Source organism: Petromyzon marinus, chromosome 5, assembly GCF_048934315.1.
Source record: "Petromyzon marinus isolate PM22_M1 ecotype Great Lakes invasive population chromosome 5, UKy_Petmar_22M1.pri1.0, whole genome shotgun sequence".
NCBI classification, from domain to species: domain Eukaryota; kingdom Metazoa; phylum Chordata; class Hyperoartia; order Petromyzontiformes; family Petromyzontidae; genus Petromyzon; species Petromyzon marinus.
The window spans coordinates 4,429,543-4,437,740 of record NC_133671.1 but is presented as its reverse complement, the minus strand read 5'-3'; positions in this window follow the sequence as shown (position 1 = coordinate 4,437,740).

Sequence of the window (8,198 nt, the reverse complement as noted above, 5' to 3'; positions counted from 1 at the left end):
GGAGCCAGCTGAGTGGAGTATCGCAGTGATGTATTTTTGTGGATCGGGCCATTGCGTCGTTACACGTTGTACTACGGTGTGTTCAGGATGACCACAGCCGTATTTGCATTTGTGCATCAGGGCATCCGCATCTACTGCCGTGGTTTGTTAAGTGGATGCGGTTTAGGGTGGACCGTGAGCAGCTTCGTGGAAGATTAAACCCAGCGACCTTCTTCGTTGGGCTCTTTCACAACAAGCTGACTTCTTTTGAACTCCCATTCCGCTCTCAAAGACTCTTCACTCAAGAGGCGGAGTAGATGCTCTGTCGTTCAAGCGCGCACCCACACGGATGGTTTGCGTTGTCCTCGGATCACAATACCTCTGGGTGAGGGCCACCCCACAGTCGTCACCATGCACCACGGTCCCCCGTGATGGCAACAATCCCTCTAAGCGGCTGACCTCACCGCTCCATCTCCACGAAGGTCGCCTGCTCCGTGCGTCTTCTCTACCTTGGGCTGCCATTCTTGTCACTCGTCTCGTCCATCGACCAAATAAATATAATCGGTGACATTTCGAGGAATGGCCCTTCAGAGCACATGGTAATACCACGGGGCTTGATGTAAAAGGTTTTTATATTTGTTAAATAGGTATATGAAGTTATCTAATAGTATCTTTTAAGTACTTTCATTTTAACACGTAGGCTTTCGCGACCAATATCATCCATAAGTTTTTTTTGTTAGATCGCGTAAATGTGTCGTTAAAACCCGCCACACACGACAGCAAACTAGTAAGGGTTGTCACGTAAACAGGACATGCACAAAGAAGATACACCCCTTTGTCCCATCGTCTCTACTATCAACTCCCCCACCTACAAACTGGCACGTTTTCTTGCTGATATACTGCGACCTTTCACCGGAAAAACCACCTCTGCGGTACTAAATTCTACTCACCTGGTATCGACAATCAAAGGCATTTCCCTGTCCCCAGACGACCTGCTTGTCAGTTTTGATGTGGTGTCCTTGTTCACCAAAGTCCCGGTACCTGACACCATCGCTATCATTGAAGACCTGGTTCATCAAGGACTGCATACTGATGTACCCCCCCTGGTGAGACATTGCTTAACCAACACATACTTCACCTGGAATGGAACTTCCTACAAACAAACTGAGGGCACCCCAATGGGCTCCCCCCTATCTCCGGTTGTAGCCAATGTATTCATGGAAAAATTTGAAACTGACGCCATCCAGACTGCCACTCTACGCCCGAACTTATGGAAGAGGTACGTTGATGACACCTTTGTCATCTGGCCACATGGCCAGCCTGCTCTAGACCAATTCCGCGACCACATCAATTCCATACACCCAGCCATCAGATTTACCATGGAGGTCGAAAAAGATGGCAAACTACCCTTTTTGGATGTCTTAATTAAAAGGAGACATGATGGTTCAATGAGCCACTCTGTCTACAGGAAAGCTACCCATACAGATGCTTACTTGAAACCGGATTCCCACCACCATCCATCCCAGAAGAACTCCCTCATCAAGACTCTATACCATAGAGCCCAATGCATTTCCGACCAGGAACACATTACCAGTGAACTCAAGCACGTACACCAGGCTCTCAGGGCTAATGGTTACTCCGACTACACAATCCGCAAAGCCATCACTCCAGTCATGAAGGATTCTCTTGTGGAGCCACTCAAAACCATCACCTTACCCTACATTGCAGGGGTCACTAAAAAGATCTCCAAAATCCTGAATAAACAAGATCCAGGTCCGATTCAACACAGTACATAAAATCCGTGATTTAGTTCCATCTGTAAAAGATGCTGTTCCAGACATACAGTACCCGGGCGTTTACAAACTAAAGTGCCTCTGTGGGAGTAGCTACATTGGAGAAACCAAACGACATATCTCGGACCGCATCCGCGAACATAAAGCAGACTTGAAACACGGTAGGACGAACTCCTCTGCCGTGGCAGATCACTGTTATAATTCAGTGGGCTCACATGACATTGACTTCTCCAAGACGGAGGTTCTTTGCAAACCAACCGGCTACCATGAGAGATTCGTTCATGAGGCCATTCACATATACAAGCACAGAGACAATTTCAACCGAGAAGATGGATTCTGGCTTAGTAACCACTGGAAAGATGTTTAAAACCATTTCTGTTCTTAATTAATTGTATTTTTACGATGACCTTCAGACCGCAGCTCTTTCGCCAGCATTGACTCTTAATACCTCTCACACCACGGTTAATGGTATGGTTTACAACATGGAGTATAATAGCGCCTCGCAGCTGTCTCTCTCCCCCTCCTCGGTTCCGACCATGGATGAACTCGTCCGTCTGAACGGGGCCCGTAGCTATCCGTGGTGCTAAAGTTGAGGGTAAGAATCCACCCATTTTTTCGCCATATAGCATTGTGATATATAACGACTTATTGTTGGTAGCTTAGCTGATTGGAGAATATAGAGTTTATTGATAACATTAAGGTAATTTATATTTTAGTTTTTTATTGGTTCACTATATAGTACTGTGAATAGCTCAGATGTGTAGGCCTTGACTTCAACATAGTCATTTCTGTGACCAGTTACTAGCTAATCACTCAGTTATTTCAATGCTAAATTCGCCTAGTTATTTCAATGCTAAATTCTCCTGTTTGATTTGTACTAAGTGCCTCGGTGAATGTGTATGCTCTGACTTTAACGTAGCTATTTCTGTGACCAGTTACAAGCTAATCACTCAGCTATTTCAATGCTAAATTCTATGCTAATTCCTTTGTCAAGGGGTGCCTCTGCGGATGTGTATGCTTTAACTTAGCTATTTCAATGCTAAATGCTATGCTAATTCCTTTATCAAGGGGTGCCTCTGCGGATGTGTATGCTTTAACTTTTAACATAGCTATTTGTGACCAGTCACAAGCTAATTATTCAGCCATTTCAATGCTAAATTATATGCTAATTCCTTTGTCAAGGCGCTTTGTTCCTCTCACACAGCTTAAAGGCCGTGATCTGAACGTGGCTCTTTCACTCCAGCGCTGTCCTACCAGACAGTCTCGTCCCTTCACCTGATGAAGGCCGCTTGTGTTGTGGCCGAAACGTCGTGAGAATATTATTGTGTTATTTTATTTTATCAATTTATTATTTTATTCTCATTCTACGTGACTTTACCGAAAGAACCAAAGAAGAGGACATGCCAATTCGTCACTATACAGCACACCGGTGTGTTGGAGAGCCAAGCCACATTTAAAATCGGAGTATCATGTTTCGTCAGTAATTACAACTAGCTCCACCAGGCGACAGCAAAACGTCGTACTCAGATTGTAAATGTTGTGGCTTGGCTCTCCAACAACCGGTGTTGCTGTACTAGTGACGAATTGGCCACGTTCTGTTTACGTGACAACCCTTACTCGTTGGCTGTGTCGGGTGGTGGTGGGTTTAACGACACATTTATATATTTACGCGATCTAACCAAAAAAAAAACCTCTATAATGGAATTACCTTCATATAAACAAAAGGATGAGTGAATAAACGCATTTATGTTAAAAGTAAAATTATTAAAATGTTGCCGGCACAATGCATTATGGGAAGGTTTGTGCTTGCAGGGCGGTGTTCTTCACTGCAAGGCCCGCGGGCCACTGGCGGCCCCTGGTAGCCTTTCGTCCTGCCCCTGCCGTGCGGCCCTCCGACAATACACAAAGGGCGAAAACACCCCCCAGCATCATCATCGCGCTGCTGTCAAACCCCCAATGGTTTCAAATGTGGCGAAAACGTGTTTTGGTTTTGGCCATGTTTTTATTTATTGTAGTACGGAGTTAGACTGATGGCCTTAATCTTAGTTGTCTTGTGGTTGTTGTTGTTAGACTTGCATCCCACTGGGATTTTTGCACACAGCGTTGGTGTACGGTGCTATTTCAGGAATATTTTGATGTTTTTTTCCTGGATTTTCTGTTTGCACAGTCACATAATCACTTTAAGATGTTTTCTTGTTCATGTTTTTGTTTGTTGCGGTTGCACCCGATTCAAGAGCCGAATGGCTCACAGGGCTATACCAAATAAATGAACTATGAACTGCTGATGTCTCCTTCGGTGAAAGTGGCCTCTGAAAATTAGTGAAGGACCCACCGGTAGAGGGCAAGGCACGGCCCCACTGGCAGGACATTCCTCATCAGCGTTGTTGAGTGCACTACTGGACAGCAGGCGAGGTCCAAACCCCACCTCGACATGGTACTTGAGATGAAGGGCCACACAGCATCACACAAACCACGTTGGTTTCCATCAGAGCCGTTTTGACATTTTTCCGGGATTATCTAAATCACAAAAACGCACGAATAGTTTAGCAATGTTTAATCACCAAAGCAGTACACGTACGTACTCAATACACACATTTTTAGATTTTATAATAATAGGCTCACACCGTCGTAATAATTCTGTTCTATATAGGATCTACATTGCACCCTTTCCACGAGGTAGGGAATCACACTACTCGCACTCCTCACCACTGTGTGTGGACCTCCCACCAGCAGCCAGAGGAGAGACATCACCAACGCAAGCTTTCATACGCACCGCTCTCAATCGCTTCTGTTACGCAGTTATCTTGCCCGTAGTTATTTACTCTAATTCATATTTGCTTAATCTTCGCCGACTTCTATTTGCTTGAGTTCGCCATGACATCGATTGGTTTCACTGTTGTACTCTGCTCTTTAATTTTTTCTGCTTTTGCCACTTTGGCCACCCAGCTGACTCTTGCAAAATGAAAGTCGCTCCAGGCCTCGAGTTCTCACCCTGGTTAAACAAAACCATCTTGAACCTGAGTCACTCCCTTAGGACAACTTACGCAATACCAGATGGTACAGTGAGGGGAAAAAAGTATTTGATCCCCTGCTGATTTTGTACGTTTGCCCACTGACAAAGAAATGATCAGTCTATAATTTTAATGGTAGGTTTATTTTAACAGTGAGAGACAGAATAACAACAACAAAATCCAGAAAAATGCATGTCAAAAATGTTATAAATTGATTTGCATTTTAATGAGGGAAATAAGTATTTGACCCCCTCTCAATCAGAAAGATTTCTGGCTCCCAGGTGTCTTTTATACAGGTAAGGAGCTAAGATTAGGAGCACACTCTTAAAGGGAGTGCTCCTAATCTCAGCCTGTTACCTGTATAAAAGGCACCTGTCCACAGAAGCAATCAATCAATCAGATTCCAAACTCTCCACCATGGCCAAGACCAAAGAGCTCTCCAAGGATGTCAGGGACAAGATTGTAGACCTACACAAGGCTGGAATGGGCTACACGACCATTGCAAAGCAGCTTGGTGAGAAGGTGACAACAGTTGGTGCGATTATTCGCAAATGGAAGAAACACAAAAGAACTGTCAATCTCCCTCGGCCTGGGGCTCCATGCAAGATCTCACCTCGTGGAGTTGCAATGATCATGAGAACGGTGAGGAATCAGACCAGAACCACACGGGAGGATCTTGTCAATGATCTCAAGGCAGCTGGGACCATAGTCACCAAGAAAACAATTGGTAACACTACGCCGTGAAGGACTGAAATCCTGCAGCGCCCGCAAGGTCCCCCTGCTCAAGAAAGCACATATATATGCCCGTCTGAAGTTTACCAATGAATATCTTAATGATTCAGAGGACAACTGGGTGAAAGGGTTGTGGTCAGATGAGACCAAAATGGAGGTGGAAACATTATGCTTTGGGGGGGGTTTCTGCTAAGGGGACAGGACAACTTCACCGCATCAAAGGGATGATGGACGGGGCCATGTACCATCAAATCTTGGGTGAGAACATCATTCCCTCAGCCAGGGCATTGAAAATGGATCGTGCATGGGTATTCCAGCATGACAATGACCCAAAACACACGGCCAAGGCAACAAAGGAGTGGCTCAAGAAGAAGCACATTAAGGTCCTGGAGTGGCCTAGCCAGTCTCCAGACCTTAATCCCATAGAAAATCTGTGGAGGGAGCTGAAGGTTCGAGTTGCCAAACGTCAGCCTCGAAACCTTAATGACTTGGGAGAAGATCTGCAAAGAGGAGTGGGACAAAATCCCTCCTGAGACGTGTGCAAACCTGGTGGCCAACTACAAGAAACGTCTGACCTCTGTGATTGCCAACAAGGGTTTTGCCACCAATTACTAAGTTATGTTTTGCAGAGGGGTCAAATACTTATTTCCCTCATTAAAATGCAAATCAATTTATAACATTTTTGACATGCGTTTTTCTGGATTTTTTTATTGTTATTCTGTCTCTCACTGTTCAAGTAAACCTACCATTAAAATTATAGACTGATCATTTCTTTGTCAGTGGGCAAACGTACAAAATCAGCAGGGGATCAAATACTTTTTTCCCTCACTGTACATCCTACATGCGCCTAATTAGGCCACGACAACTTCGACATCACCCCTGTGGACACTTCTATCACCGTGTGCCCCTGGACACCGCAGCACCACAGAGCAGCCGCCACACATCAGACCATCCACCTGCCAGTAGCCCTGGTGAAGATGACTGCAATCCGCAATCTTCCAGTCGTCATGTGTAGAAGTAGCCGTTGTAGGTGCTCTTCTTGTGCCGGTCCTTGACATTCACCTGCTCAAAGGGGCACTGGGACGGCAGGGGAGACGCCGCTTCAGCGTGTGCGGCCGTGTGCCAGTGTCAACGTGAGGGTAACCACATCCCTGTGTCCGCGTACATCATACACGTACACTTAGACACGGTTGGTACTCAAACACCAGCATACATCGGCTCGGGAAATAAGAGGGAATAAGAGGGAACGGAGGGAAAAGGAGTGGAGAAATGGGAGAGACGAGGGAGACAGATGCTGCATCAGGCCATTTATGGACTCAGTCTATTGTCCTATCATCTCATAACGTCCCTGGCACATAATCATATGTTACACAGTGGCAGTGGGGGGTTCCAAAATGCCGATTTATTACTAATAAACCCCAAGGATCAGATCGAAATCCCTAATTTCGATCGGATCATTGGGGGGGCGGGGGCACGTGCCACCCCCCCCCCCCACTGGCTCCGCCAGTGCATACAGTAGAACGTCAACTGGGGTGCGCGCACCCCCTGGAGGTGCGAGACACGGCCAGATTTGTTTAGAAGGTAAATCATCGAAAACACAAATAAAGCATGGCCACGTAAGTACAACTACTTTGTTTCATCAAGCCCCATGCATTTATTAACATTACAAAAGTTGTAACCATCGAGAACCAAAGAAGTAGAAGACTGCAGTAATGGTGAAGAACCACTGCTCGAATAGAATGGTGATGAGACAGCAACTCGGTCGCCACGTGCGTTACTTTTCGCGCGCGTTCCTACTGCTGTCGTGATCATTGGATAAATCAATGGTGTGCGCGAATACAGGACAGTGTGAAAAAGAGCTTCATAGCTCATCGGATTTTTTTTCCCATGAATAAATAAAGATTCTGATTCTGTGCCCAACCGGGGGTATGTGAGAGTCGCCTCTGGCCCTCGGAGAGGAGACGCATGTTGAACGTCCTTCACGCACCGTTTGTAGCCAACTGTGCTCATCGGAGGTGCGGGGGAAGGACAACAAACTAAACACAACAAGCAATTTTAAAGAGCCATTAAGAGGTTTTTTTGGGTTAGATCGTGTAAATATAAACGTGTCCTTGAACCCGCCACCACCTGACACAGCCAATTAGTAAAGGTTTGTCACATAAACAAAACATGCCAATTAGTTACTAGTTCCGCACACCGGTGTGTTGGAGTATAGCCACAACATCTACAATTCGAGTACTGTGACGTTCCACCGGTAATTACAACCAGCCTCACCAGGCGACAGCCAGAAATGTGGAAAAATCCTCCTGTTTCGCGGTCTTAAATAGAGGGATCAGTTTTAAAGACATGCATTTTCAATCTAGATTTGAAAGTGCATAGCTCCAGTGCCTTCCTCATATTGGAAGAGCGTTCCAGACGGTTCTCCACCCGCGCCATGGGACCGTGTGCGTGTGCTGTGCGACTGGCCGCTGCGTGCGTACGTACGTACGTGCCTGCAGGCCAAGCCGCAGCACTTCCCACGCAGCAAGTGAGAGCGGCTCGTGAACACGGAGTAGCCGGACACGGGGTCCACGTACGTGTCCTTGCCTGCCTGCACGCACGCACGCAGCGTTTCCATTCCACAAGGTCCCGCGCGTGTCAGTTACTGCGCTGCGATGGTATATCACAGTTCATCGATTCATCG